The sequence below is a fragment of the Rhincodon typus genome, chromosome 2 (genome assembly GCF_021869965.1).
Source record: "Rhincodon typus isolate 14 chromosome 2, sRhiTyp1.1, whole genome shotgun sequence".
Classification (NCBI taxonomy): Eukaryota; Metazoa; Chordata; class Chondrichthyes; order Orectolobiformes; family Rhincodontidae; genus Rhincodon; species Rhincodon typus.
The window spans coordinates 125,825,197-125,833,068 of NC_063333.1; the positions used below are offsets into that span (position 1 = coordinate 125,825,197).

A 7,872-nucleotide genomic window follows, 5' to 3' on the forward strand; every position below is an offset into this window, starting at 1 on the left:
GCCGTGTCCCTGGGGCAGTCCACTGAAGGCAGTCAGAATACTGACCCTGTGGAAGAGACTGTCTGCAAGTCCCCTAGGGACAAGCCCACTTTACTTGAGGTTCCAGTATCCCTGAGGTGAATCCTACATCCGAAGTAAGAAGACAACTGGCAGAAAACAGCCACTCACTGAAGAGACCCCTTTATAAAATAGTACCTCCTGTTTGTTGTGTCTTATCAAACTGTGTATCATGTCTATGCAGACAGTTGTTTGTACATTTATGTTCGGTTTGGAACTATGGAAATACTATTTTTTTGTTTAAGGGGAAATTTGAAAGTAAAGGGGGAAAGTTACTATGTATTACAGTTGTTTTTTTAGGTTGGAACTGTGTCCCTTTAAGCTATGAGTCACATGACACTGGTGTGTGTTCAGCCAGTGCTCACCAGTTTGTTTAGACTTGTTTAAGTTTTTACAGACCGCACAGCTTCAGAATTTAAAAGAAAATCCCTCACGAGGTTTGTATGTTCCTAGTTCTGACTCGAGCCTAGTAACTGCGCAGTACAGAGTAAGTATTACCAACATTTAAGTGTTGAACTTTTAAAAAAATATTGTTTGCTTTTTGTTTTGAACAGTTTAAAAGAGTCGGAGAAGGAATTCTGTGCCGTGTCATGACATGACACAAGTGTGAGATTGTTCATGGATGTACACCTTGTCGATGTTAAATGGCTCCAGGATGCAGTACACGCTGGTGAGTGTGACTTAAGCCAAAATCATCTGATGGGAAGTGAGAAATCCTACAAAATAAAGACCAAGTTGGAAAACCTGTGAAATGTCTTTTTTTAAAAAAAAAAATAACTATTTGAATGAAATATTATCTTTTATTTGAAATATCCTTCCTGTTAATTAATGTTTGAATTGTATCGATTTTAATTAGTGTTGGCAGTCAGTGTTTTAAAAAGTGAAATCTTGCCCATCAGGTATATTTCCCTAGGCTTTTTGAATATTCCTTTCTTTTAAAAAGTTATAAATCTCAATAGGGATCATAATAGTATTCTGTTGAAGTATTTTTAAACTGTTATTAAACATGTCACTCCTTCACAATTCCTGACCTCGGTTTTAAATTTTTAAGTGCATCATATACATTATTGACATTTAGGGAATATTAATCACTTAATGACAATTCTAGCTGCAGTGCAATGAGTGGAAATCTGAGCTGGAGTGCATGTATACTTTCATGGACAAGAATTGAGATTAAATCATAAAAGTAATTTGTATTTGGGTAACACCTTTTGGGACCAGAGCAATTAACTGCTTTTGAAGTGTAATCATTGTTATAATGTGAGGAGAAGTAAAACCCAAGCAAGTTGGGTCCGCAAAAAGACTTGTGAAATCACTAGATAACAGGATAGAAATTGGGTTGTATTGTATCCTTAAATTGGATGCTGCAAAGCTCAACTTTAGTGACTAGTATGAGGTAGTTTGCGCAAAACTTACTTCACATTGAACGTGCTACCCTTTGGAGGTGCAACAGGCTCCATTAATTGTAGTTGCCTTTCAAACATACTCTTTGTGCACGTCCCCAGATAGCAATCAAGCAGGCATTTCCTCTCCAATATTGCAAGGACACTACAATGGTTTGTGGAGCCTTTACCTCTGGTTCCCACTGTGTTCCATTAACACGGCTTTCACCAATGAATGAATCAAGGATCAGACCATTTGGTAAGATACAGTAGCTAACAAAATAAATTCACTGAGCCCCAGGAGGAGCACTTGTATTTATCTTAATCCCTAAATATTTGATACACCTTTTAGCTATTTGAAAGAATTACCCTAATAAGGACTGAGGGAAAACATCATTTTCTTACCCAAGAGCTTTAGTCTTTTTCCAATTAATTTTACAATCTGCCAACAGCCTGAAGTTAATCATTATCACTGAGTGATAGCGATTTTAAACTGTAATTGATTGCAAATGGAGAAGACAGTACCATGTAGATTACGTTGCCAACATTTGATAATATGTACTACCTTGGTTCCACAGACTAATACTAATCGTTGTTTCAAAAATAACTCTGAAAAACAGAGGCAATCAATGCAAATGACCCTGTCCTACTTCGTGAAAAAAAAACTTTGACAGAATCCCACTAACCATGAACCTTTCTGGAAGGGTAATCAGTTACGTGACTGCACACAATTTGAATGCATTTTTAAAAAGACCCCTGATCGAATATATCCGTAATCATCTGAAGGTAGTTTCTACTCTACCATTTTAAAGTGTTCTCTGTAGGCCAAATGACAAGACATTATAGAGGTGTACATAATTATTGTATGTACTCTGCAAACATTAAATGGTAAATCTCACTTAATCTTAATTCACAGTTATCCAGTTGAACTCTTAGTCTGTGAAACAAGATCTTCTCCAAGATTTCCAAGCCTATTTGTTCATATGGATGCATTTGTGACGTCTGAGACAGTTTGCTTCTTTAATAAAATTATATTTATCATTCTTTTCTAGAATGAATCAAAGATGAAATCCCCTGTTTCATAGAATCCTTATAGTATGGAAGCAGGCCATTCAGCCCATTGAGACCACTGACCCTCTGAAGGGCATCCCACCCAGACCTACTCCCCTACTCTATCCCTGTAACCCTGCATTTCCCATGGCTAATCCACCTAGCCTGGACACAATGAGCAATTTAGCATGGCTAATCTACCTAACCTGCACATCTTTGGACAGTGGGGGGGAAACCCCCACAGACATGGGGAGAATGTGTGGAATTTGCACAGACAGTTGCCCAAAGGTAGAGTTGAACCTGGGTCCCTGGCACTGTGAGGCAGCAGTGCTAACCACTGAGCCACCATGTTGCCCCCAACCCATACCTGCCGCAACTCTGTCTGTAATTCTATGGATTTTGTGAAGGGAGATAAATCTTTATCTATGACATTGGGAGTTCCCAAGCATCTGTGACTCCGGTTCAAAGTGGAACAAACCACGTGCCTGATCAAAGGCCACCAACTGTCAGAAGTGGACCAGGAGACCAAGTCAAGACTGTAACCTGGACACCCTGGTCCATTCTCTCAAACATTTAGCAAATGTTTTCAGCATGCAGGTTTGGGAATCTGTAGATTCTAGGATTGACATTTCCATGTTCTTCTTAGGGAAGAGCTGCAGGGTTGGTAGTGGTGTTCCCAGAAAAGCAAATCCTTGGATTCAGACATGGCTATTCTGCAAATAACCATAGTCTAGAGAAAGAATGGAAGTTACTGGTAACCCCTTAACATGAATCACTGGGCTTCTTCCTTTCATTATATACTTTTTTTTTAAACTCCTGACTTATTCATCAGGAAGGAAAGAAAGGAGAACAGAAATAAAAAGAAATATTTGCTTTTATCCAACACTACAACACCTTTCATGACCTCAGGATGTCCCGATGCATTTTACAACTACTGAAGTACATTTTGAAGTCCAGTCACTGTTTGCGAGAAATATAGCAACTTTTTTTTTTACACAGAAAAGAACCACATAGCAATTTGATAATTATCAGATAATCTGTTTCTATTTATTGGTATGGGAATGTATATTTTATCTGCATCTTTGAAATAATACCATTAAATCTTTTATGAATATCTAGAAGGGCAGACGGAATTTTAATTTAATATTCTAACTGAAAGGTGATCCATCCAGTCATGTATTGAAGGTATAAAACACACTGTATTGTAGGTATCCCTGCCTGGTCAATGTGATCTGTTTCATTAATGAATGTGCAAACTAAACGGATGAAATTATGATTTGCACATTTTTGTGTTTGAATGAAGATCGTGTTGGACCTCAACATATGAGTGGAGATTGCAAAAAGTGACAGGAGTGTTGTATCATGAGATGTAGATGGTACTCAAATAATTTTGGAATCTGAGTTCTTGAAGCACAACATACTGTGACCTTGACCTTAAATAACTTTATCCACCACTTCCTCTATTCACTAGTACTATAAATGTTAATCAGTGGTGTGCCTTGAAACATTTACCTCAGTCAGTCTATTCAGGCATGAAGGAATTTTCTAGCTGGCTACTTTAACAACTGCTTGTGTCTTAAGCACCCGCTGTACTTATCAGCAATTCAGTGCGAACAATTAATATTAAATGGTGCTGGTGAGCTAAGTCCTTCCCCCCTGTGCAGTCAGCTGTTACACTAACCAGCTGGAAACTCCCTTCAGTATGCAATGGACTCCAAGTCTAGAACATAGATATCGTAAAACACGCACCTGATTTAAAATTAAATGTTCTTGTGGAGGGAAGAATTACCATAGCTACACCAGTTGTGGCTGAGCTGGCAATTGGCGCTGTGCTAAAGTAAAGGCCAGGCCAGAAGATACAAAGATGAACTGATGCAGTAGGCTGCAACCAAAAGGAAGCACACAGGTGGCAATGGAATAGGGCAGAACTAGATTTGAGAATGTAGCAGGGTAGTGGTGTGCGAGCAATCTCGGCTGTGCAGCTGGCAGTAATGGTGATGAGACAGAGGCAGAACACAGCAGAGTCACACAATGGGCTTCAGAAATCTGGAGAGGGGGAGGCAGCAGGTCTGGTGAGTTGAGTCTGAAACCCTTACATCCTGAGAAAGTTAAGATAACTGTTGGAGTGGGGTGTCATTACAACTTGTGGGCAGTTAGGAAAGGAACAGAATAAACCTTTTTTTGTTAATTCTTTTATTTTGTATCATGGTGATGGCTGTGGTTATGTGTGGTCAGTTAAACCCACCGTCTTCAACATCCTTCCATTTACAGAAGATAAATCCATTGGCAGCTTCATGTTTGCTGCAGAATCAAACCAATTTCTCCAAATTTGGCTGCTTCTTGCTACCTGCCAGTTGAATTTAAAAGAGAAAGTAGTTTCATTGCAGATTTGTGTTGTTCATTCATTCCTCATTGGTGAGCAATTATTAACTCAAGCTACTTTTAATTGTTTTCAATTTAGCCAAACAAATGTATGTATCAGCCAATGGATGACTTTTTTGTCCTGAAAACTTAGGACACTGAGATGTGACTTTGCTGAAGTGTTAAACTTGAAAGCTATCATGAAATCAGCTACCGTACACCTGAATAAGTTGATTAAAAATATCTACAATCACAGAATATGGGCAGAAATTAATACCCTCTATGGTGGCAGATTTGGTTGGCCGTTGAGCACCTAGCTATCTTTCCACTTCACCCTGATTTAGTCTCAATGGGAAGGTCCATGGATTGTCCCCACATCCAATTGAGAGCCTTAAACGCGCAATTAACGTCCACTTAAAAGCCTAATTCTGCTGCGGTGGGCAGGTGAGAGGCTCATTACGCAAGGAGCAGGATGAACTGACTCCCTCTCCCCTCCAATCCCTACTCCACAATCCTCCTGCCATTATACCTGTTATTATCCAAAAAAACTCCCAGCAATATGATTCCTCAGCTGGGGTACGTGCTGTTGCCAGCTGCAGACTCTCACATGGCGTTGCTGATGAATAGAAGTGCCAGTCCCTGATTAGTCAGCAGCATTTTGAGGGTGGAATTTAGAACCCGCCCCCCCCCCCCCCCCGCCTTAAAATAAAAATGTATTTGCCATCGGGCAACATTTCCCAGATTGGCATCATCCGTCTGAGCCAGTTAAAGACCTGTTCAATTTAAAGGTTATGTATCAAATGCACAAGCGGAGACCGATGACAGTGGGATGGGCTAGATTTAACATGTAGTTTTCACATAATCCCTACAGTGCAGGAAGAGGCCATTCAGCCCATCGCGTCGGCACTGATCCTCCAAAGACCTTCCCACCCAGATCCAGCCCACCACCTTATCCCTGCATTTGCTATGGCTGACCCACCTAGCCTGTACACTATGGATAAATTAACATAGCGTTGCCAATCCACCTAACCTACATGTGTTTGGACTGTGGGAGGAAGCCGGAGCACCCAGAGGAAGTCCATGCAGACAAGGGGAGAAGGTGCAAATTTCACACAAACAGTTGACCAAGGCTGGAATCAAACCCAGGTCCCTGCGCTGTAAGGCAGCAGTGCTAACCACTAAGCTGCCGTGCCACCTTTTTATTTGTGAATGGTGAATTTTGTTATCGACCATACATATTAGAACCTGAAACTGGAAATGCAAATGGTTTTTCTGTCCTTTTGTATAAGCAGAGGGATGTTAGGAGATAGTAGGAACTGCAGATGCTGGAGAATCCGAGACAACAAGGTGTAGAGCTGGATGAACACAGCAGGCCAAGCAGCATCAGAGGAGCAGGAAAGCTGATGTTTGGGGTCTAGACCCTTCAGAAATTTTCTGCTTGGCCTGCTGTGTTCATCCAGCTCTACACCTTGTTATCTCAGATTCTCCAGCATCGGCAGTTCCTACTATCTCTATTGGCTAAGTCCTGATTTATAGATCTTGATTCAAAGGAATTCTCTTGATACCATTTTCGTTCATTCATCTGTAAACAGTAAGGATACCATCATAAGGCAGCTCCATACCTCCAAATCTGTTGACACAAGACATAACCTTACTTTCTTCCCTTAAAGTATTTTGCTCAACTGACAAGAGGAGGAAATCTGCACATTCAGGAAGGAAAGAAATTCAAATTAATTCGAGGATCAACCGAATTTTGGAATACAGAATTTGATCAGCTCTTCAGACACCTCAGCCAAATGAATGTTTCTATCAAGGTCAGCACTTTGCTAATGATTCTCCTTCTTCCAAGCAGAAATGAACAAAATATGACCTCATAAATTGTTTTTACATACCATCATAATAAAATGGGAGAGATATTAGGAGGGAAATTATTATTCATAAATTCCTGTTCTCTAAAAAGAGGAATTTATCATCCTATTCCAAAGCTGTGTTAAAACAGCTTCAGCTATAAACCTTCTTTTATGAAGAGAGTTACTAAAGAAATGGCCATTGGAGCATCATCCAGAATTAATATTTGACCAATTTGGATATCGTCTATATTTTGAGTCAAAGATTGGAAAGTAAAAATATGCCTCACTGAGGAAGAAAATTCTTCATATGGAATGATTAGATATTTATCGGATCAATCTCTTCATTAACTTATGTATTCAATTTAAATGACTTGTAATATCAAGAATGTCAGTGAGCAATACAGCCAGAATGGGATCCAAAATTTCATGAAATCCATTGATTAGTAAACAATTAGACTTCAGCTAAGACAAAAAAATTGCTTGTTAAAGACTGAATTAGAATTGAGGAATCCATATTGTTTATTTTATACATGATTGATGATAGACGCCCATAGCTGGTAGACAAGTAGGTTGCTTTTAAATCTTTGGGATTGTGTTATGATCCTAGCTGATGTTATAACTCGACATTATAAGTTGGCTCCTAGACATGATAGGTCATATTTTGTTCTATTTTTGTTTTAACAAGGTTGTCTGTCACTGAAACACAAACATGAAATGCTGCATTTTTTTTGTTTTAATCGTAAAAAGAAGATTATTAGCATAAGAAATGAAGATAAAATAGATTAAACCAAATTATCCAATACAAATTCAAAGGATCTTTAAGCACACGGTAAAAAAAAATCTTGTTAATTTCATTCATTTATCACAGAATCACAGAGTTATTATCATGTAGAAGGTGGCCATTCATTCTATTGTGACCACTCTGGTTCTATTACCTAGAGCCAACCTCTTCCCCATATCGCTGTACATTATTACTATCTCAATAGAATTCAGTGTGCACTTGTATAACTCAATCGAATCTGCATCCACCACCATTTCAAGCAGTGCATTCCACACCCTGATTATGTGCTGCATTGTAAAGGTTTCTTTTCATGTCACCTCTGCTTTGTTTGCACATCACTTCAATTCTGTGCTCCCTTGTTCATGTTTAATTTTTATAAGCAGAAGCAGCT

General features: G+C 39.2%; 1 long non-coding RNA gene across 1 annotated transcript; it reads left to right on the forward strand.

Annotated features, from left to right (window-relative positions):
- The first annotated feature begins 406 nt into the window (after positions 1-406).
- On the forward strand, positions 407-6,658 carry LOC125487344. The gene is made up of 3 exons (XR_007265833.1): positions 407-494; positions 612-727; positions 6,521-6,658. It is a non-coding gene; the product is annotated as an uncharacterized LOC125487344 (long non-coding RNA).
- Positions 6,659-7,872: the final 1,214 nt, after the last annotated feature.